Genomic DNA, 22,119 nt, shown 5'->3' with positions numbered 1-22,119 from the left:
TCTTAAAGCTTAGGGAGGTCTGGGGAGTGTGAGGTTGCGGGCTGCTCTCAGATTGGGTTCCCCTGCTCCCCAACTATGGCATCTAGCTGGTGACGGTGTCATCTCTTGCCAGGGGCCTAGATAGCTGAGCTCTGGAGTCGCTGGGCCGGGCCCGTCTGGGCCCCAGCAGGGTGAGAACAGATTGTGCCCGCCAGCTTGGCCACGGCAGCCAGACCACAACTCACCTAGACAGCCGGGTGGGCCCAGAGCCAGAGCAGCTCCTCATCCTGTCCTTCCCTGTCCCCCAGTGGAGGGTGTGGGGGAGAGCCTGGCACTGTGACTGGGGCTGAACACAGTTTGGGAGGCATGGACCAGCCCCGGCTTGACCACATGCTGGCTGTGTGACCCTGGGCAAATCCGTTCCCCTCTCTGGACCCCTCTGGTCTGCTCTGCACTGTGGGGGTTTGAGCTTCAGCTGTTAATTAATTCCCACCCTGGCCGTCACCGCTACAGCTGCCATCAGGAGTAAAGGAGAGAGAATTCCCTGATGCTCCAGGGATTAAGACTCCATGCTTCCATGGCCAGGGGCCTAGGTTTGATGCCTGGCCAGGGAACTAAGACCCCAAAAGCTGTGTGGAGCTGCCAAAAAAAAAAAAAAGGAGAGACTGGACATGAAAGTACTTTGGAATTTGTGGAGCTCTCGAAGGAAGGAGCAGTGAGAGGATCTCACAGGGGAAAGCCGGCCTGAGAAAGTAGTCCTGAGGATCAGGAAGTTCCCGTGGGGTCAGGCAACCGTATCCCACCGTTTGAAACATATGCTACTGTCACCACCATTGCCACCTCGTCTTGTGTTTGTTCATAAGCTGGGACTGCTCCTGATCCTCTATCCTTTAGGAAAACCCAGTGCCTTCCTGTCTGGCAGCCTCAATGCCCACTGTGGCTGCCCACAGAGTCCCCCACCCCCACCGCAGAGCCTCAGGCCCCTGCTACAGCCACTGTCCTGTCCAGGGTGGCCCCTGCCTAGACATGCCTCACCCTCTCAGTCAGATGCCCCGCAGGGCCCACTCTCCCTTCCTACCACATGCTGAGGCTTCAGATCTTATCCTTCAGATACATTTTAAACTTTAATGCTCAAAAACTTCCTACAAGGTCGTTATTATGACTATCTCCATTTTTTATGGTTGGAATAATGAAGGCTGGAGAAGCCTCGTGAGTTGGCCAAGGCCTCTAGACACTCTGACTCATTGCTCATTCCAATGCCTCAGAGCCAATTTATCACCCAGAAAGGCAACCAGGATGGGAAACTGAGGCCACAGAGAAGAGCATCCCACTGGGAGCCCCGTCTCCAGGCGCTGCCCTGAGCTGGACGTGGCAGAAATGGCAACAGGGGTGTGATGCCAAGGCATTCGGACGCTTTTCCGAGGATCGGGCCTAGGGTCAGTGTGCCCCCGCCCCTTCGCCTGTTCTATTGTCACTGGGTAAAAGAGCGAGGGAGCCAGGAGGAGCTACTGACGTGGGCACCCAGCTTGTAGGGGAGCCAGCTGGGGTGGAGCCTCTCCCCGGGGGCCCTGGAACTTCTGGGAAGTAACTGGGAGTTTGGCAAGGCCTGTCTGCCTGCCAGCAGGCCAGCCGCCTGCCCCAGTGCTCACCCCCATCAGGCTTGGGTTTATGAGGGAGAGAGGGACGAAGGGAGTCCCCACTTTTTCCTTCCTGTCCAGCCCCACGCATCTCAGGGTGAGGGGCTCCCTCTGTTCTTGTGTGACCCTGACACACACAGAGGCTGTGCTCCGGGGATGATTCTCTGAGGGTCCTCCCTCACAGGACCTGATGACCCACCAGCCGAAACTCACGTCCTGACCAGGAAGCTCAAGCCCCTGTCTATCAGAGCGCTTACTGGGGCTGCGCCTGTCGCCTCCTCTCCCAGCCACTTTTCCTGAATCCAGCATAAACTTAATGATCCTCAGAGCCAGAAAGGTCCTTACTGATCATATGGCCTAGTCTTTATATTGTACAGATGAGGTAATGGAGGCCCAGAGAGGGAGAATGACCTGCTCAAGGTCACGCAGCTAGCAAATGGCAGAGCCAGGACTATAACCTGGGATATTCAATCCCAAACTCAATGCTCTGTCCTCTGCCCTCTGCCCTCTGTCTCAGTATAACCAAGGTTGACCTGTTCATTCAACCAGAACCCAGCAGCCCCTGCTTGGGAGCAACCCAGCTAAGAGATGCCTAGAAACCTGGCTGGAGCATAGAATTTACCTGAGGAAGCCAGGTGGCTGGATGTAAATAGTCATATGAATATTTTGAGACAACAGGAAAAATTAGGTGGGATGGGAACCTCGGGGCCTCAGTTCTTCTCTTTTCTTCCCGACGTCACCAAGGGGCTCAGAAATCGGCTGAAGCTCTGTCTTCCAGGGAGACGCAGAGGGTTGTGGTCCAGTCCTCCCTCCTACTGAACTTTTTCTCCCTGTGGCCTGTTTCCTTCTAGTCAAAGCACAAATAACCAGCCTGAGCCCTTGGTAATGGCCTTGGCTGGGTTGGACTCAGCTGTGTGGTCCCATTGACCTCACATGCCCGCAAGCTTGAGTGCCTGACCTCTCACTCCTGGCCTAGCTGGCAACATGGTTAGAACACTGGCCACAGCCTTGGGTGAAAGAACAGCATGGGACTAGGAGACTGGAGATCTGGGGCTCTGACCCGGCCTGACCATAACCAGCTTGTGCCTCGGTCAAGTCCTTTTTCCTCTCGGGAGTTCAGTTTTCCTCATTTGTGACATGGAAAAATAGGATAAGATGAAAGGTCCTCACTTTTCCACCCTGGTTATGGATGCCTTTCTTTTTCGGTTTACCCACTCATTCATAAAGTCTAAATTTTGAAGGATTTTACATATGAAATAAAATGTTGATCAGTACAGTGTAGCTACTACCTAGAATAGGCACTGAATAGATAATTGTGAAAAAATGAATTATTTTCCTATTAATTAGGAAAACTTGCCAATCAGAATTTCTGATTAGCATGGGATAACTGATTTTAAGAGACTGAATTAAGTTATTGTTATGCTTTTTAAATAATGAAAATGGATATTTCTGTTTTCCACAGGAATCTCTGCAGTTTAGTGGTATAGGTAAGAGTAGCCTTTGGAGTCAAAGAGATTTCAACTGTGACCAGGTTATTTAATCTTCTAGGTGCCTCAGTTTCCTCATCTGTAAAGTGGGAATAATGACACGCTTAACTCATAGAGTGGCTATGGGGATTTGATAAGTTAGTTGACTTAAAATGCTCAGGATGTTGTGTGTTTAGTCACTCAGTCATGTCCAACTCTTTGCGACCCCATGGACTGTCTTCTCTGTTCATGGGAATTCTCCAGGCAAGAGTACTGGAGTGAATTGCCATGCTCTCCTACAGGGGATCTTCCCAACCCAGGGATCAAATCCAGGTCTCCTGCATTGCAGGCCAATTCTTTATTGTCTGAGCCATCAGAGAAGCCCAAGGATGTTGGAATCAATAAATATTAATCATTATTATGAATATTTGGGGGAACATCAAGATTAGATGGTCGTTAAAGTTCCTTTCAGCATCCACATTCTGAGATCAGTGTTGCCCAAAGGTAGATTTCCTAGAATACTAATTTCATGGACTGTTAATAACTGTTGGGTGAGAAAAGGGTTGCTTAGTTAAATTAAATTGCAGGGAATGCTGCATTCAACTGGATTCTCTGTCATTTAAGCGGAGGCTTTATCAGAGCCCTACACGTGTTTGTGAGCAAGGTCAGACAAAGTTGGGAGAATGTGCTTACGTTTTCCTGCTTATGTAACCTTGGAATGCTTCTCTTACAGTGCTTATTGCTGGACGAGTGTTCCTTGGAGCAACAGTTTGGGAAACATTCTTCTGTACCATCAAGAACTCTATGATTCCTTATTCCAGGTCCCTGACTTTGAGATTCTCTGGTGTCCCGCCTCTGGTTGGCCCAGCCCCTCTGTGGATTAGAAACACACAGCCCTTAGCAATGCCTAGCTGCAACCTGTTTCTGGGTTCCCCGCAGACTTAGTTATCTAATGTAAATACGGCCCTGGCCAGGCTGATGTTTGCCCTAAGGGAAGGTGGATGAGGTGACCTGTGGCCAGAAATGCCCACAGGCTGTGTGCTCTGGGCCAAGCTGGGCTGATGCAAAGCTGCACGTGGGGAGGAGGTGTGACCTCAGGATGCTGTCTGGGCCTGGTAGGACAGCCAAAGAGGACTGGGGCCTCGAGAGAGACAGGGCAGTTCCCAGGGACTGGCTGTGAGACCCTAGGTGCCCCCAGAGGGGGGGTGGGGCTCTCCTGCTGGGCCTGCAGAGGGCACCTCAGAAAGGCCCACGGAGGACTCACAGGCACAGACAGGGAGCCACCCCCTTGGTACAGAGGTGGCAGCAGCGTGAAGCCAGGAAGTAGGAATGGAGGCGCTGCTGGTTCCTTCGGTGTGTTAAAGGAGATGTAGCGGAAGGAAGCTGGCAAGAGTGCCCAGGCCTTCGGGAGGGAGGCAGGAGAGAGGCTGCCCAGCTTGGTGGAGGTGGGGTGGGGAGGCAGGCCTTCTCCTTCCATACTCCAGAATCCGGCTCAGACCTCGCCTTTTCCAAGGACCTTTGGGGTACCTTCCCAGGGCTGGAGGCGCCTCTCCCTCTGCCTAGCTCCCAGGCTGGATTTGTGCAGAGGAGTTCTGCAGGACTCTGAGCTTCTAGAAGGCCTGCAAGTCCCCCTCGGTGTCTGGCACAAGGCCTGGTGGGTGCAGCTGCTCAGATAACACTGTTCAGCCCAGACAGCCGAGAAGTATGAGATGTGGATGAGAGAAAGCTCCTTTAGACACCCAGGGCTGGGGGAGGGCAGGGAGGAGAGGCCATTGTGACTCACAGCTCCTGCCCTCCGGGTGGCCCTCAGGCCCCTGCGAAATGAAATCAGCTTCAGGGCCCAGAAGGAATCCCCTCTGTCCCAGGCCTGGCTAAGGCCCGAGGTAGGCCTGGGAAATCACTCGCGCCTCAAGGATCTGGGCTGGGAGGAGGGACCAGTGCGCAGAACCGGGTCTGGAGTTTGTCCCCCTCCATGCCAGAGTGCCAGGGAAGGACAGTTCTCAGGCACAGCCCCCCTCCCTCAGCCCTGTCCCTCTCCAGGGCCTCTCTTCCCATCTTCCTGGCTCCTCTTCCAGCTCTTGTTTCTATTGCCCACCATGGTCCTCCCCCTTCTCCACCTTCCTCCCCAACTTTCCCCTGTGGGGGCCTTCTGCCCTCTCCTCTTTCTCTCTTTAAGCTCGCTGCCATCCACAGGTGCCCCATGACTCCGGCTCAGGGTCCTCTGATGTAGGACAGTCCCCCTCTTCCCCCCTCCCCAGGCCCACATGGGATTAGGGGGAGTTGAGGAGGGGGGGGCAGTGCTGGTGTCATGGAAAATCGCCGCGGCAGCCAAGGTCAGTGTTTGCAGACACAGCCTGGCCTGAAGCCAGGCCTGCCTCCCTGGCCAGCTCCCTCTGGCCTATCCCAGAGGCGAGCTTTGCACAGGGGCCCTTGGAGGCACCCCAGGGCTGTTCTGGGTTCCAGGGGCCAGGGAGCTATCTGTCCTGGAATATGGGAGGCTATGTAGTTCAACTCGTTCATTTTACAGATGGGTAAACTGAGGCCCGGAGAGGGGCAAGGACAGACCCAGGACTGAAATCCAGGGCACTCTGATCTCGCTCAGTCCTCACTGCAGAGGGGACCCCTCTAAAATCTGTTCTGGTAGGACAACAAAGAGTGAAGGTTGTTGTAAGTGTCCATTAAGTCAAAGGCTAACTTGAGGTGGGTGATGGAGCCAAGAGAAGCAGACCCAGATGATGAAACCACAGTCTTTGAGCTAAAAACACCTTCTGTCTGAAAGTGAATCAGATGCAACATCTCAGGAGAAGCACTTTGAAACCTTAAATGCCCCATCCAAAGAGAAGGTTATTATTACACAAATTATTAAGATGCAAAGCAAAGGTGGGAAATGGTTCAGAAAGAGTTTAAGATGGGACCTCAGGGAGAGCTAATGGTGGAGAACTCCAGTTCGGGTATCAAGAAGGGCTTCACAGAGGAGATAGTATTTGCCCCGAGCCCTGAAGGATGGAAATACAGGGCTCTGTTGGAAGGGAGCTGCTAAAACAGACACAATGCTGGGAAGACACGTGGCATGTTAGGGGCAGAGAAAATTAACCCAAGGCTGATGGGCATTCTCACTAATGGAGGGTGAGGGGAACATGACCAGACTCTCTCAAGAAGGCAGCTACATTATACATCTCAAGAACCTTGGAAATGTACTGCCTGTGACCCTGCAATGCCACTTCTAGGAATCTCTCCTGGCAAAAGAACCAGAGATCGGAATTAAGATTTATGAACAAGGATGTTTATAGCAGCATTTTCATTGTGAAAAATTGCAAACAGTCTGAATGTTCACCAATAGGGTCTGGCTAAACATATTAAGGTATATTTATGTGGTGGAATATTGTGCTGCCATTAAAGTGCTATTCTTAGGAGTTTCTTAATTACATAGAAAGACTACTATTGAATATGACATACAGATGATAGGATACAACTCTTTATGTAATGGGATCCCACAGTAAACATACAAATATGAAAAATGTAACTACATACACACACATAGAAATAGAAGCTTAAAGTCTCCTGAAAGTTTATCTTCGTATCATGAAGTGAAGTGACAATCCCTCATTCGTGTCTGACTCTTTGCAATCCCATGGACTGTAACCCGCCAGGCTCCTCTGTCCATGGAATTCTCCAGACAAGAATACTGGAGTGGGTTGCCAGTCCCTTCTCCAGCGGATCTTCCTGACCCAGGGACTGAACCTGGGTCTCCCTCACTACAGGCAGATTCTTTACATCTGAGCCACAGGGGCAGAAGCCCTTTTGCATCATGGGCTCATGACTAATTTTAATTTTCTTTTATATATATTTTCTACAGAAATCTATTACTAAGTAGAAAGCAATGAATATTATAACAACAGCAAAAATTGGGGGTTATTTGAAGCAGAAAGTTCACCTGAATAGTGAAAGTTGGTAAGGGAGCAAAGCTAAAATGTGAAGAACTTTGAAGGGGAGGGGCAGGAATTCAATCTTAACTTGAAGGCACTGAGGAGCAATTGACAGCTCCTGAGTATGGGAGGTATGTGCCAAAGAGGTAAGGAGATGGATTTTCCTGGCACCCCTGTGCGTATTGGTGGGGATGGCAGTGAGAAATGGCAGGAAGGATGCAACAGGAGACCTCTGCATGGTTCCATTGTCAAGGGCTCAGGCTTAAACTAGGCTCAGGAGGGGAGAGGGGAGAGGAGGAAGGGAGGAGAGAGGAGGAAAAGTAAGGAGAGGGGAGAAGGGGAAAAAAGTACATACACCATGTGTGAGATGCTCTCATATTTATTTGTGGATTTAAACTATAAGGCCCATGTGTAAGTTGCTCAGTCATGTCCGAGTCTTTGCGACCCCATGTACTACAGCCTGCCAGGCTCCTCTGTCCATGGGATTCTCCAGGCAAGAATACCAGAATGGGTTGCCATTCTTTTCTCCAGGGGATCTTCCCTACCCAGAGATCGAACCTGGGTTTCCTACGTTGCAGGCAGTTTCTTTACCTTCTGAACCACCAAGGGAAGCTGTTTAAGGCCCATGAGGGCAGAGATTTTTGTCTTTTGTTACTACCAGTTTCCCCATTCTTAGAAGAGTGCTCAGCACATAACTGGCATTTAATAAATCTCTGTAGAATGAGTGAATCAAGGAAAGGAGACCTCAAAGATGATCCTGAAGGTTGAATGTGGTGGAACCAGGGAGGATGGACAGAGCATGAGGCCCAGAGCAGGCGTGTTTTGGGCAGCAACCCTGGGTGTCCCAGGAAGGGTATCGACCTGGGAACTTCCAGGTCTGTTCTATGCCAGCCACTGCATCAGGTGGCCATGGCCCAGGCCTGTGGCCTCTCTGTATCCTGTGACCTGCTCGAAAGAACATGTGCGAACTTATAACTTCTAACAGATTGGATCTGGTGGGGTTTTAATTAAATGAATCCACCAGGGACGGTCTGGCATTGAGAAAGGAATTCTACAGCACAATTTAAAGTGGACTTGGCCACCTCAGCAGATGGCTGGAGATGCCAGTCCCCCCGCAACCCCCGCTTGTGCTTCTTGAAAGGCTGTGTCTGTAAGTCTGGCATCTGGCTGGCCTGAGTCCTACACTTACACATTCTCCGGCTCTTCCTGCTTTGCCCATGGAAGAGAAGCAGGCTCGTGTTGGCATCTCTTTGTCAGGCTCCCCCAAAAGGGACTTAACTGCTCCCAGCAGGAAGTCTTGCTGGGTCATGGGGGCAACAGTGGCCAGCCTGGGTGTTCCCAGTTGACTGCACCACGTGTCCTGGAGCTGAGCCTGCCGGGAGCCTGGCCGCCTGAAATTGCATCCTGCAGGCAGTGTTGTGTGGGGTGGAGTAGGCCCCAGAGGGTAGGGTAAGCAGGCATGGAGTTAAAGAACACCCAACCAGGAGTCAGAAGTCTGGCTCTCATCCTAGTTCTGTCACTACCTTGCTGTAGGACAGGAGATGGTGAACTTTTTCCTATAAATGGCCAGATAGTAATATCTTAGGCTTCACAGGCCTTTTGGTCTCTTGCAACCGCTCACCTCTGCCATCATATCAAGAAGGCAGCCATAGACAATATGTAAATGAATTGGCATGGCTGTGTTCCAATAAAACTTTATTTACAGAAACAGGAAGTGGACCATGTTCAGTCTGTAGGCCCTAGATGGCTGAGCCTGCTATAGGGTCTTTGTTAAGGCATGTCAGCTCCAAAGCCTCACTTTTCTTACCTATTACATGGGATGTTCAATCAGAAGATTATTTCTTCTCTGACAAGCTATATTTTAGGATTTAATAAATTTCTAGCTCCCTCTGTTCCACATACCACATATAGGCCTTGAGGAGAGGAATGGGTTTTGAGCAGGGTCTGGAGTCCAAGCCTGCATGTGGAACTGGTATTCACAGCTCTTTGGAGGCCATGGCTGCATTTCCCGATTTCTGAACACTGTTTTGCTCTTTTTTCCTCCCTGATAGGCTTCTACTCCTCCATCAAAGCCCATCCAGCAAGTCACTCCCTTTGTGAAGCCTTCCTTGATCCCACACACCTAAACAAATCAGCACTCCTGGAGCCTTTTGTTCATCATTCACCATTCCACAAACATTCATCCATTCAGCCAGCAGACCCGCTTTGAGCCCTTAATATAGGCAGTGCTCTAAGTTCTAGTATAATAGCTATGTCTGTGTTGTACTTAAGCAGCACTCTATGTCATTTACAAAGTAATTTCTCTACATTCTATTGTTTGAGCAGACACAGCAATCCTGTAGAGGAGGTGTTTACATTATTACTATTATTTTCTATTTTACAGATGTGGAAATTGAGGCTTGGAGAGATAAAATGTTGTATCTCAGGCCATACATGCCAGAATCAAACTTGAAATTCAAAGGCCATCCTTTCGACATTGTACTTGGCCACCTTGGGACCCTCCAGGGTGGGATAAAGTCAGAAGACCTGGGTCTGCTTCCAGCTGTACCGCTGTGTGATCCCAGGCAAGACCCTGCCCTTCTCTGGGCCTGGGGTTCCTCCTCTGGGAAACCAAGAGCTGGAGGAGATGCTCTTGAGACCCGTGACATTCTAGGATCTTGGGCTTATGGAGGGCCCACGTTCCCTCCCCTACAGGGGACTGTTGAGCCTCCAGAGGCGTGTTAGACCCATAGTTGCTGGGGCACTTTGCAGAGCTGTCCCCACCAGCGCTGAGCAGAGGCCGGGCACAGGGTGATAACCCTTGGACTGTCCTGGTGAATGGAAGGCTGAAGCAGGCTGGCCCCACTGAAGCAGAGGGGCAGCCAGAACTGACCCCAGAGACAAAATTGAGTCCTCACACAGCCTCCCAGCGCAGGAGGCTGCAAAGAATCAGGGAGGAGATTGGGGCGCACCCCTGCCCGAGTCTCCCTCTGGAAGTATTGCTGGTCCCTAGATTCTCCCTTCTGAATGCTGAGCCCTGAGGGGCCCCTAGCCCCACCCACAACTAGCTGGAGGGACCAGTCTAGGGCCTTGAGCTTCTCATTTTCGCTTCTTTTTAAAAAATATTTATTTGTTCCCTGGTGGCTCAGACTGTAAAGAATCTGCAATGCAAAGGACCCAGGTTTGATCCCTGGGTCAGAGAGATCACCTGGAGAAGGGAATGGCTACCCATTCCAGTATTCTTGCCTGGAGGATTCCATGGACAGAGGAGCCTAACGGGCTACAGTTCATGGGGTCAAAAAGAGTTGGAAATGACTGAGCCACTAACATTTTCACTTTCATTGATTTATTTGGCTGTGCTAGGTCTCAGTTGCGGCATGCAAGCTTAGTTGCCCCGTGGCATATGGGATCTTCGTTCTCCGACCAGGGATTGAACCCACATCCCCTGCATTGGAAGGTAGAGTCTTAACTGCTGGACCACCAGGGAAGTCCTCTTTTTACTTCTTTAGTTGTTTCCTTTCTCCTTCTTTTTCTTTCCCTCTTCCCTCCTCCTCTTCCTGTTCCTTTTCCTCCTCCTCCTTTTTGTCTCATTTTCTCCTCTCAGTCTCTTTCTGGATGCGGAGGATGGGGATGGGGTCTTGAACTGCTAAGGCACTCTGTGCCTGGCGCCCAGTAGAGCTAATGGTAAAGGCGATGGTAGCAGTGATGCAGAAGCAGCCACAGTAATGGTTGTAATAATAGTAGTGGCAATAGTAATAGTAGTAAGTCATAAAGCTTACATTTATGGAGCATCTATGTGCCCAGCACCGTACTAAGTGCTTTACATACATTATTTCATTTAATCCTCACAAAAACTTTATAGGATAGATATTATCTCCCCTTTCCCTATAAGAAAACAGAGGCACTGAAAGTTTCTGCAACTCATTCAAGACCACACAGCCCGTGAGTGACTGAGTCAGGGTTAACAAATTCAGGCCTGTTGCCTCATGCAGCCTAACCAGTGTTAGTTCATTAAATGCTCTATCTGGAAAGCAGGTTCCCTGGTTTTGAGCTGAGGAGACTAAGCTGAGCGGCTGGGTGACCAGGTGTGTGGTGTGTGGCAGAGCCAGGCCAAGTCCCGTTCTCTTTCTTGCACATCCCAGTGGCCTCTGGGGTCTCTGGACTGGGTTCAGGGATCTGGGTCCATGGACCCTCTGAATTCTAAGATAGTCATGGCAGCTCATTCTCTGTCTGTCAAAGCAGGTGCCTTCCCCGGCTCTTTCCAGGCCCTTCTCCCAAGAGGCCAGGTCCAAGCACTTGCTGGGTCTCCACAGAAGACACCGTCCACTGGCCTAGACCAGGCCAGTGGTGGAGGAGCTCAGAGCCAGCCCTGGGAACAAGACTGAGTGGGCAGTGATGGGGCCCCAGGGAGGCTACAGCACTTTGCTGGTCTCAAAAAAATCAGCTGGAAAATCAACAAGGCAAAATGGCTTTATTCCCTCTTTGCTGGTCTTAATTAATTGACCAAATATTTTTTAAGCACCTACTACTTCGTGCCAGCACCAGGCTGAGTGCGGGGAAGGGTCACGGGGCCGAGGATGGCTCGGTCTTGCCCTCCAGGAACAGAGACAAGTCAGTGGGCAGGTGGGAGAAGACTGTCCTTTAAGTGAAGAGTTACGCTGGATGGTGAGTCTATGTCAGAGGGGCCCTTCTGTGACGGTGGAACTGTGGACACCCAGGAACTGGAAGGGAGTCAGAAGGCATGCAGTGTTGCCAGTGATCCTGTGGCTGGGAACACAGTCTCTGAAGATGTCCCTGGACGCCTGGAAGCATTGTTCAGGGTGGATGTGAACACATGGCTGGTGCACCGAGCTGCTTGGTCCTGCTTGTCACTAGAAGTTGGGTCAAGGTTTGTCTGGGGCCATACTCTCTCTCCCTCCTTCTCCTCATCTTTCATCTTCTCCTTCTTCTTCCTCCTCCTCTGCCATTTACTCTTTTTTAAAGTACACTTTTAATTTCAGACCAATGTTAGGTTTGCAGCATTATTGTTAAGGACTGCCTTCCTTTTTTAAACATTCAGAGCCTCTGGTGAGGCGTTGCTAGCTTCTGTGTTTCCATCCTATCCCCATTGCCTTCTCCCAAAAAGGCTTCTTCCTGTTCTGGGCTGCAAGCATCCCCTTCTCTCAGCTCTGCACACAGCATCCATCTCTACCACTCCTTGGCCTCTTGGCAGACGCTGCCTAGTGTATTTACCCATCTGCTTAATGAACAGCGATGCCTCTGGGAACAAAGCTCCTTTCAGATAAGTCTGCCTGTGCAGAGTGGAAGTTTGGCGGGGCGGCTGGCCCAGGATGGTGCTGGACACTGGACAAGGCTTTGGGGAGGCAGTCAGGGCCTAGGTCTGGTCCCCCAGGTGGGGACTTGTCTCCTAACCTCCCCACCCTTGTGGCTGGGTCTGGAGTGGCAGGAGGGAACCAGGAGTGGGTGGAGTGTAAGAAGGAAGGGGAGAGGGTGGGGGACAGCCACAGGCCAGAACAGAGCCAGTGCTCTCTCTGCTCTTAGTACTTCCACTAACAATGGCAACAATATCAGGAACCCAGACACCCTTGCAGCAACCTTCTCTAATTTTCACCAGGACCTTCAAGGTGGGCATTATTAACTCCATTTTGGTGAGGAAACCAAGGCTCAAGTTAAATACTACTATTCCCAAGGTCATGCAGGTAAAAGTTGGAAAAGCTAGGATTCAACCAATATCTTTGGCTTTCAAAGTCCAGGCGCTTGCAGATGTCCCTGGGACCATACACTGTGTGAATAGAGCATGCAAAATATGTTCCACAGGTCATCATTCTAAGACCATGGGAAGCTGCTCAGGGTAGGATCTGGGTCTTAGAGTCTTAGCTCTCTGCATTGATCCTGGTGGCGTCCTGCCAAAGACCATCTGTTCTCCTCCCCTTGCCTGCCTTTTGCCAGGCTGATGAATCCAGAAGTTGAATGGCCAGTCCTTTCTGTCCCAGGGAACAGCCCCCTAGAGGTTCTCTTTGGAGAGTCTTGGGATGCTCCAGTAAAGGCCTGGGGTCAGACAGAGCAGGAGGTGAGGAGAGGGGAGCTGGAGGACAGGGGGCTGGGGCCACTAGGGAAATTCTGGGGCAGAAATGTCTGGGATGGCCGCCCTCTTCCTGCGTCTTTGGAGTTGTCCTTCCTGCCACACCCTAGTTAAGGATGGACCCAGGTGACACCTTTGCACCAAGTGGCCCTGGCCTAGGCCACAGCAGATTGGACCAGGGCTGCATACCTGGTCTAAGAGGACCCACATTATTGACTGGGTGGACCAATCAGGTTGTCTCTCCCAGGGATTGGGCTGAGGGCTGAGAGGTTGCACAGCTTTGGGGAGCTAAGCTGCTGGGCTACCAAGAGCTGGGTCCTAACTGAGACCAGAGCGAGCCAAAGCCACACGCAAGTCAGGGTTATAGGGGAAGAGAAGTCAGAGTGAGTGGAAACAGCAGAGACAGGGATGGTGTGGCCTGATAGAGATGGAGAGAGAGGCCTGGGCTTCTGACTGGTGACCTTTGACACTGGTTAGGTGGTGCTGTTTCCTTTCAGAAATCCCCTTTCACTCACACTGGTCCAAGGAGGCACTGTGCCCTGGCTAAGCTCCAGGCACTACAGATGGAGAAGCCACACTCCCGAGCACCGGGTCCCAGGTGTGTCTGGCAAAACGAGCAGCACAGCAGAAGAGCCCTGGCTGGGTTTAGGGAGATCCACATGGGCACAGTGCTCTATAGTGTTTAGTAAAGTGAAAAGTGAAGCGAAAGTGTTAGTTACTCAGTAGTGTCTGATTCTGCGACCCCATGAACTGTCCATGGAATTCTCCAGGCAAGAATACTGGAGTGGGTTGCCATTCCCTTCTCCAGGGGATCTTTCCAAGCCAGGATCGAACCCAGGTATCCTGCGTTACACACAGATTCTTTACCGTCTGAGTCACCTGGGAAGCCCACAGTGTTTAGTGACATTCCTGTGAAATCCACATAGCAGCCCTGGGTCATCCAATGGGCAGGGTGGTCTCCATTAGATGTCTTGGGACATGGAAACCGGATAAGATTGGCATCTCACCTAGAGCTGAACCTGGGACCCAGGCCTTCTGATTCAGGCCTGCTGTTCTTCTATAACCCACACTGCCTTTCTGATCCCTTCTTATTAGGTAGCTGGGTGACTTTGTGGCTAATGTGTGTGTGCGTGCTAAGTCACTTCGGTCGTGTCCTGTTGTTTGTGATCCCAAGGACTGTAATCCTCCAGGCTCCTCTGTCCATGGGATTCTCTAGCCAAGAATACTGGAGTGGGTTGCCACGCCCTCCTCCAGGGGATCTTCCCAACCCAGGGATCGAACCCATGTCTCCCACATCTCCTGCACCGGCAGGAGGGTTCTTTACCACTAGTGCTACCTGTAGTACAAGGCCCGGCATGCGGAGGGTCTCGGAAAGTAGGAACTGTTGTCAGTATCATTTTTTAAAGTCGGAAGCTTTCCTTAGTTCCCCAGATGCCCACAGCACAGTCTAGGGATTTCTGGGCCCAGCATGTAGGCTGTGCACAACCTGATGCACTCCCTACCTGATCTGCTCAGTCCTGAGTCCCCCAACAATTCCAGTTCCCTCTGCATTTCCTCAGGTTGTCGGGCTGCCCTGAGTTGCCTCCCTCATCTCTTCTGTCCTCCAAGGAAGGACAGCTCCAGGGCTGCCCTCTCTGGCACACCTTCCCCGTGCCCCTGTTGGAAGAACGGCCCCTTTTTCTGCCCCTGCCACTCTCTACAAGGTGTTGGGTTTTGCCTGGAGGTGGGTGCTTCTCCCACCTTGCTCAATGTCCATGGTGGATCCCCAGCAGATGCATGAAGTCAACCTGGATGGATGGGTTGGGTTCGGCAGGGAGGCCTTGGAGTGAGCGTGGCCCCCGTGGTCTCTGTCTCTGTCACCTGCTTCCCACTCTCCTTTCTGGTCATGGCTAGTGGCCCAGACAGCTCTGGGCTGGCAGGGAATTGGGGAGCAGATGCCAGGAGATGTGAAGGAGGTTTTTCTTAGGCTCAGCACACTCCCCAGGGCTCAGGAGCTCAGATGGTGTAGGCTGGCACAGTGCCTGGAGGAGAGGGACTCCAGGCAACAGGGACTTCAGGCTGGAGGCAGCTGCCAGGACCTTTTCTCCCTCTGAGTCAGCCTGCAGACGTGGTGTCCCTACCTCCACCACTTACACACGCATGTGTGTGCACACACACCCTCACTCACTCAAACACTCCACATGTCCCCCAGCGTGGCGTCTTGGCTCGACCTTGTCCACCATCCAAGGCAGAGAGCACAAGAACCAGAGGAACAAGGGGGGTGGACACGCCCCTGGCAGCAGGTACATCTGCACTTCAATAAAAGGAGAGGTGCCCCCATGGGATCTGGCCTCTGAACCCCTGCTGTCCCTTCACATCCTCAGGGATCTAGGGAAGCCACCAATAACAGCTCCTCCCCCACACAGGCCCAGACCTGACCCCGAGTCTAAGATTCCACGACTCTCCATGGAAACACAGCTCACTCCACTCTGGTCCTATCGGAAATGCTCCTGAGGTGGAATGAAGTGAGACTCAGGCCATGGCTTCTCAGCTGTCTTCAGGGGCGACAGCAAATAGCTGTCCCCATCCTTGGGGACACTGCTATTTACACAGAAACACGGAAGCAGACACTCAGCCCCAGCCTGCCTCCTGCCGCCTGACTCACCCCAGGCTTGTCACTTCTCTGACCTCTGAGTTCCCAGCCTTTTCGATCATCTCCACCACTCCACCTGCCTTGCAATCTTTCCATCTACACGGCTGCCCAGAAGCAGATGAGAGCCCAGCCCATCTGGGGTATAGTTGGAGAATGACTTCCTGGCTCCTACGGCCTATAGACGATGCCTGTTCACGCGGGGAGGTCCTGAGCTTGCTTTCTGTGGTGCCTAGTGCGGCAGGCGGGCAGAGCCAGGCATTCTCCCCGGTACCCGGCTCTCCCCAGCTTCTGCTTACAGTGCTGCAGTGCCTTCTCCTCTGTCCCCCCACCACTCCCACATGGAATCTGGGCGAGCTGGCTTTCTCTGCCCTTGACTTTATTTAAATGATTAAACGCCTCTGTCACTGCTGTCTCCTCCCCAATTCAAAATAGTCTTAGCTGAGCTTTATATAGTGCTTACTATGTGCCACTGCTCTAACGAGCTAATATATGTTACCTCTTTTAATCCTCTAACATCCCTATTCTGTAGTACTCTTATTATTCCTATTTAAAGATGCAGGAACTGAGCCACAGAGAAAGAAGTTAAGGGACTCGCTCAAGGTCACACAGCAAGGTCTTGGCAGAGCAAGGCTCTCCCCACACTGCTTTTCCTTTTGCTTGGCTTTTTTCTTCCAACTCCCGCTTCAGAGGTGGTGAGGCCTCCCCTCTCAGGGTGGAACCCCTAACAGCACGCTGCCTCTGGCCTTGGACTTTTCTTACTGACTCTGCTTACTGACTCTGACTTACCCTCCATTTGAGGGTATTTTTAAATTGTCTCTGCTATCTTCTCACTATTGGCCTTGGGTCTTTAAGAAAAGGAAGGGACAGAGATAGGGAGGGAAGAAGGGAGGCCTACCATGCCCCTCTTGCTTTCCCCTCTCACCCATCAGGATGCCCCTGTTTCACCCACTAAGACTACTATCCCCAAGAGCATCAGGAATTTTCTGAGTACCAGACCTAGTACTCTGTGGGCAGGGCTGCCCTAACTACATGGCACTTTGGGACCAATTAGAAAAGAAACAGGCCTCTCGGGGTGAATGCAGTCCCTGGGAGAGTGCATGGCTTGGTAAGCAGGCTGGACTTCAGCAACCCTCACCCTTCAACTGGATTTTTTTTTTTTTGCACAGTGCACAACCTGGACAATCATACATGGCAGTCTTGACTGTTGGCCTCCTCATTTTCCTTCTATTCTGGCCATGCTTAACCCTGATGGCCAGTCCTCTTCCTCTCTAGAAACCCCACTCTCCTGCTTCCCACTGGTGCTTTGCAGTCTCCCCTGCTGCAAAGGGAAGTCTTTGCAAAGACTTTGAAGTCTTCCTCTGCTTCCTTCTCATGCACCCTGATTTTAAGAGGGGACCAAGATTCTGCCTGGGCTGTTCTGACTCTGTTCCAGAGAGGCCACCAAGTTCTGCTCCGTGCTGTGTCTCCACTGGCCACCTGGCTGAACTACAAGCACCCAAGCCTGGCTTGGCCACTGGCACCCATCCTTCCCCCCATGTTGGCCTCCCTGTACAGTTCACATTCCTCAGTCAACCAGGCTGAACACCTTGCCTTCCCCTCCTATTCTCCCCCCACACCGAGTCCTGGTCGTTCCTCTTTTCCAAGTCCCACCGTTTCTTTCTGTTCCAACAGCCGCTGCAAGGGCCCTCACCCCTTCCAGTCTGGACCTGGGCAGCCGTTCCTCACTGCCATCCCCCCGCAGCTTCCTAATCTTCTTCACATTTCCTTCCAGATTACACTCCACTCTGCACTTGTCACTCCCCTGCTCAAAACCTTCCACGACTCCCCGTTGCTACAGGGAAAGAAGCCCACACTTTCAACCTGCCTTCAGCGTCCTCCACCATATGTCCCTGACATTCTTCTCCAGCCTCGCTGCTGCACCGAACCCAAGGAGAGGGTTTCGGAGCTAACTTTTGGCAGTGCTTTTCCGTAGCTGAGCTCTTGGGAAGGCTTCCAGGGAGGAGGTGCAGGGGGTGGGTGCTGGGGTGGTGGGAGTTCTACCCTCATCACAGTCCCCGCTGCCGATGCCCCAGCCCAAGCCTTTTAATGGCCACCAGCAGTCTGACAGCTGCCCTTCACCCTGGGCAGCCTGGATTAGAGTTCAGCCAGACTGAAATGTGGACAGCAGGTCTTGGGGGGTGGTGGTTGAAGGATGAAGAGAACAGGGGAGACTTTCACAGCCTGGGAGTCACTCAGGTGAGGAGGCAGGCTTGGCTTTTAGGGAATTTAGCAAGACTGTGGGGGGCAGCCTGTTAGCAGGCAGACTTAATTGCAGTACTCTCTTAGGTCTGTGCAACATTTTAGTGGATCACTCACTTTCTGAGGGAAATGCAAGTCTCACTATCGTTCACCCCCCTGAGAAAGTAGGAAGCTGAGGCTTGTGCAGGTGAGACTGACTTGGTCAAGGTCACGAATACAAAATGTGTGTATCAAAAGTAGGACCTGAGTTTTGGGTGTCAGAGGGTGGGCCTTCCACACCAGCCCACCTGCTGGCCCCAAGTTGGACCCAGGCTTTCTGCACAGCAGAAATCTCCCTTGGCATCCAGTGAGGGGTTGGTTAACTGGGGCCCTCAGCAGGGAGCCCTGGGGCAGGGGTGCATCTTGCCCTGCTTCACTCCTGGCCCAAACTGGCACCACCACCTGGGAAGGGCAGCCAGCCAGCCACGTGCCAGCATTACTTTAAAAATAAACCAGGGAAGAACGTGACTTAAAAATAACCTGGGGGACGTGTGAGGAGCTAATTACTATTGTAGCCCCCTGGGAGAGCTTTGGGGAACACGCTTGAGCCCCGTGGTTCCATGTGTTGGGTCCCCTCTGCTTACTTCTTTCAGGTGGGGGCCGGGTACCCCGCCCTCCCAGAGCAGCTGGGGGGCAGACAGGGCCTCAGAATCCCGAGGGTAGGAGCTGGATGTGGCTCTGGGCTTCCTGGGCAGACTCCCTCATCTCAACCTGGATGGGGACGCGGAAGAGGGAGGGGAGCACCCAGGCTGGGCAGAGAGCTCCAACAAGAGTCCTGGGCCCCACCTGTGTCTTCCCACTGGAACCAGACTGGCTCCAAAAGGGACTCTGAGGTTCCTGACACCCCCGCTTCATCTCTGCAAGTGATGGTGGCAGCCAGGGGGCTGTTTTTGCCAATTACATCTCCCGACTGAGGACGCCTGAACTCCACTAAACACTGAACCGGTCCCCCGAGAAGAATTTAGAGACTCATCTATGCCCACAGGGGGTAAGACTGCATGGCCCTCCTGGCTAGTCCCTCCTGGCTACTCCCACAGGCATTCTGGCCTTTGAACTCGCATCTCTGGATCTTCAGTGCCGAGAGGGGCTTGGTCTGCAGCCCAGTCAGGCCCAAAGAGCCCCCAGGCTCTTTCCCCAGTGGCGGTCAGAGAAGCAGGAGCCAGGCTCCCATATCGCAGTCCCTGTTCCCGCAAGGCTCCCGGTAACTCTTGCAGATCCCCACCCACTGTCGGCACATCCTGAAGCGACAGGGAGGAGGGGACATCGGGCCCAGCAGAGGCTGAAGCCGAGGACAGTCGTGTGGGATCAAAGAGAAAAAGCAGAGCTTTCCTGGCGGAGGGAGGCAGAAGCCAAGATTGCTGGAAGCTGACAGAAATGATCAAAGGACAAGGATGGATGGGAGGGGAGGTGGGAAGGAGCAACAGGGGAGAGGCAGGCAGAGAGGCAGTTGGGGGTGGGGGCTACTGCACGATGGGCTGGGGCTTTGAGGTCAGACAGGCCTGGACACAGGTCTCTGGCTGGGTGCCCTGAGCCAATAATCTGGCTGGACCTTGGGCTTTATTTGCATAATGGACATAATGATGACTACCTCATGGGCCTCTGCAGGAGCTTTGTAAAGCATTTATGAAAAGGTCTAAAAATGCGGAGCTGGGATATTGTTTGTTCTCTCCCTGCTTCTCCTGGAATCAGGCCCCTCTGTTCCAACTCAGACTGGTCAGATACAATGGATGCCCCTACTGCTCTTTCCTTCCCACGTTCCAGGAACAAGCTGTTGAATGTTACATGATGTTTTCATGGTCAGTGTCCCCAGTGGTCACCACATGGTCAAACACACTGGTTGTCTCTGTGGTCTTTTGACTTGATCACCCAGCAGTAGTGGGCTCAGCTGACAATTCTCTCTCTCCTGAAACAAGGCCTCCTGGCCCTGGGACCCTACACTCCCCCGGATCCCTCCAGTGTCCCGGCAGGTCCCTTTTCCTTGCTTTACCCCCCAGTGCTGGAGGAAGGGTCTGTGCTGGGCTCTTCTCTCTCATTCTTCCTTCTCCCCAGTTGATCTCATCAAGCTGCCCGACTCTAAATATTATTTCCATCTGATAAGACCTAAATTTATATCTCAGCTTTGACCTCTCCCTTGAGCTGGTAGACTTGTCTGTCTAACTGCTGTCATGGATTTGTAATAAGCATCTCAAAATTAACCTCTGCGTCTAAAACAAGAAGTCTGGAATTTCATCTCTTTAACAAACATTTGCTCTCTGGATTTTATTTCCCATCTCTGTAAATGCTCAGTAAAAGGTAACTTCATTCAGTTGCTCGGGTCAAAGACTACCGTTGATTATTTCCTTCCTTCCCCCAACTCCCATAGCCCTCTGGCTCCCTCCTTCCCCGCAGTGCGTACATCCTATCCATCAGCAGGTCAGGCCAACTCTGTCTTGAAAACACACCCTCCATCCACCTCTCTCTGCAGTCTCCTCAATCTCCCCTGAGTCCTACCCACCACCATTCTGTCTTTTTAAAGTTACTCAGCTGCAGCCTGATTGGTCTCCCAGCTTCCCTCTTATACTACAGCCAGCTGACCTCCAGCAGCCAGAGGGAACTGGTAAAAAATTTAAGTCATATCCCACCACAACCCCGCTTACAACTTTCCAGTGACATTTAAGAGTAAAATCCAATTCTTGACCATGGTTTACAGGGCCCTGTGGGATCCAGCCCTTCCCATGCCTCCATCTCTTTGTACAATGTGCTGCAGCCACATGGCCATTAATGCTCCTGTTCCTCAAACATATCAAACTCTGGAAGGCTTCCCCAGATGGTCCATCCCTTCTTTCCATTGCTCTCTACCTCACTCTCCTGTTTTACTGACTCCTGGCACTTGTCACCATTGAGATGACATTTTTTGTGACTACATAATTTAGTTTATTGACTATCTGATTCCTCTGAAATGTAGGCACCATGAGGACCAGGGCTGAGTCCCTGGGGCCTGGAATGGTGCCCGGAATGGTGCCCAACACATGGAGGATGCTCAGAAAAAGAAAGAGAATGGAGGGATGACTGTGAGGGTGCCAAGGGAGTGGAAAGAGTCAGGAGGGCTGGGTTTGAGGACTGGCTCTGATATTGAACTGCTGGTGGCTGGGGCAGGACTCTCCCCCTGCACCCTGCTCTGGTCTCAGTCTTCTCATCTGGAAGAGAGAAGGGCTGTGCCGAATTGATGATTTTCAAAGAATCCAAGGGACCCCAGGAATTGTGGTAATGCCATCCACTGCCAAGTTGAGCCCTTACGGAGCATGAGCTTGCTGGCATCAGCACCCTGACCCAACCCCATTCCAGCCAAAGGCTGGGGAAGATGCTTGTTGGCCTGTGTATACTCTATAACAGGTCATCGTGTAATGTTCCATGGATATTTTGAGATAGCAAACCATTGTGAGGACCCATGGGGCTCACCCCAGCTGCTCAGAGGTCTAACAGGTCTAGGTGGGGTGTGGAAGGTTGGTCTGTGAACAGGACCTTAGTTCCTAGGGCCCTGGAAGCCTCTGAGCTAGCTGAGGGCCTGGACTGTAGGACCAGCTCAGGTCCAGGGGCAACCTGATAGGAAAGACTGTCTCAGCCTCTCTCCTGGCTACCCTCCTGCCCGAGAGTTCTGGCTGAGGTCAGCCTGCTCTCAGCATCATTGCTCCCTCCCGCATCCCATCCCTGACTACTGTGGGAGCTGCCAGCTATTAGCAGGCCCCCCCATTTCTGGGTGGGAGGCTCCCGCATTCCAGCTGTCCCAGGGGCTGGGGCAGTGGACTTGCTCTGCTGATAAGCAAGGCTGCAGCCACAGTCAGAAATGCTCTTTCCAGAAAGGGGTGACTTGGAGGTCCTGTGCAAGGGCTCTGTTCTTGGGAATGGACCCAGAGGAAGTCCCTCCAGGGCTCAGCCATCACGGGGTGAAGTGGGGACAAGAGCATAATCCTGGGTAGTGAGCATCTCAGGAGGGGCTGGAAGTGCAGGCTGGAGTAGGTCCTGGCTGAACTGGAGTAGAGACAGTCCAAGGATAAGGGCTCGGACACCACCAGCCCAGTCCCTTGCAAACAAGGCCAGGGTGGGATGTGACTTGCTGTGTGTCTCACAGCCAGGTAGGAACAGAGCAACAGTGGAGGGGTCT

The 22,119-nt window shown here is 52.2% G+C and overlaps 1 protein-coding gene across 1 annotated transcript in view; it reads right to left on the bottom strand.

Moving 5' to 3' along the window:
- The window catches only part of KCNK3 (potassium two pore domain channel subfamily K member 3), a 38,880-nt gene that overhangs the window by 5,787 nt on the left and 10,974 nt on the right, over positions 1-22,119 (bottom strand). The gene's annotated exons all lie outside the window — the stretch shown is intronic.

Source organism: Dama dama, chromosome 11 (assembly GCF_033118175.1).
Source record: "Dama dama isolate Ldn47 chromosome 11, ASM3311817v1, whole genome shotgun sequence".
Lineage (NCBI taxonomy): Eukaryota > Metazoa > Chordata > Mammalia > Artiodactyla > Cervidae > Dama > Dama dama.
Note: the sequence above shows the minus strand (reverse complement) of the source record. Positions and strands in the feature narration are given on the sequence as shown.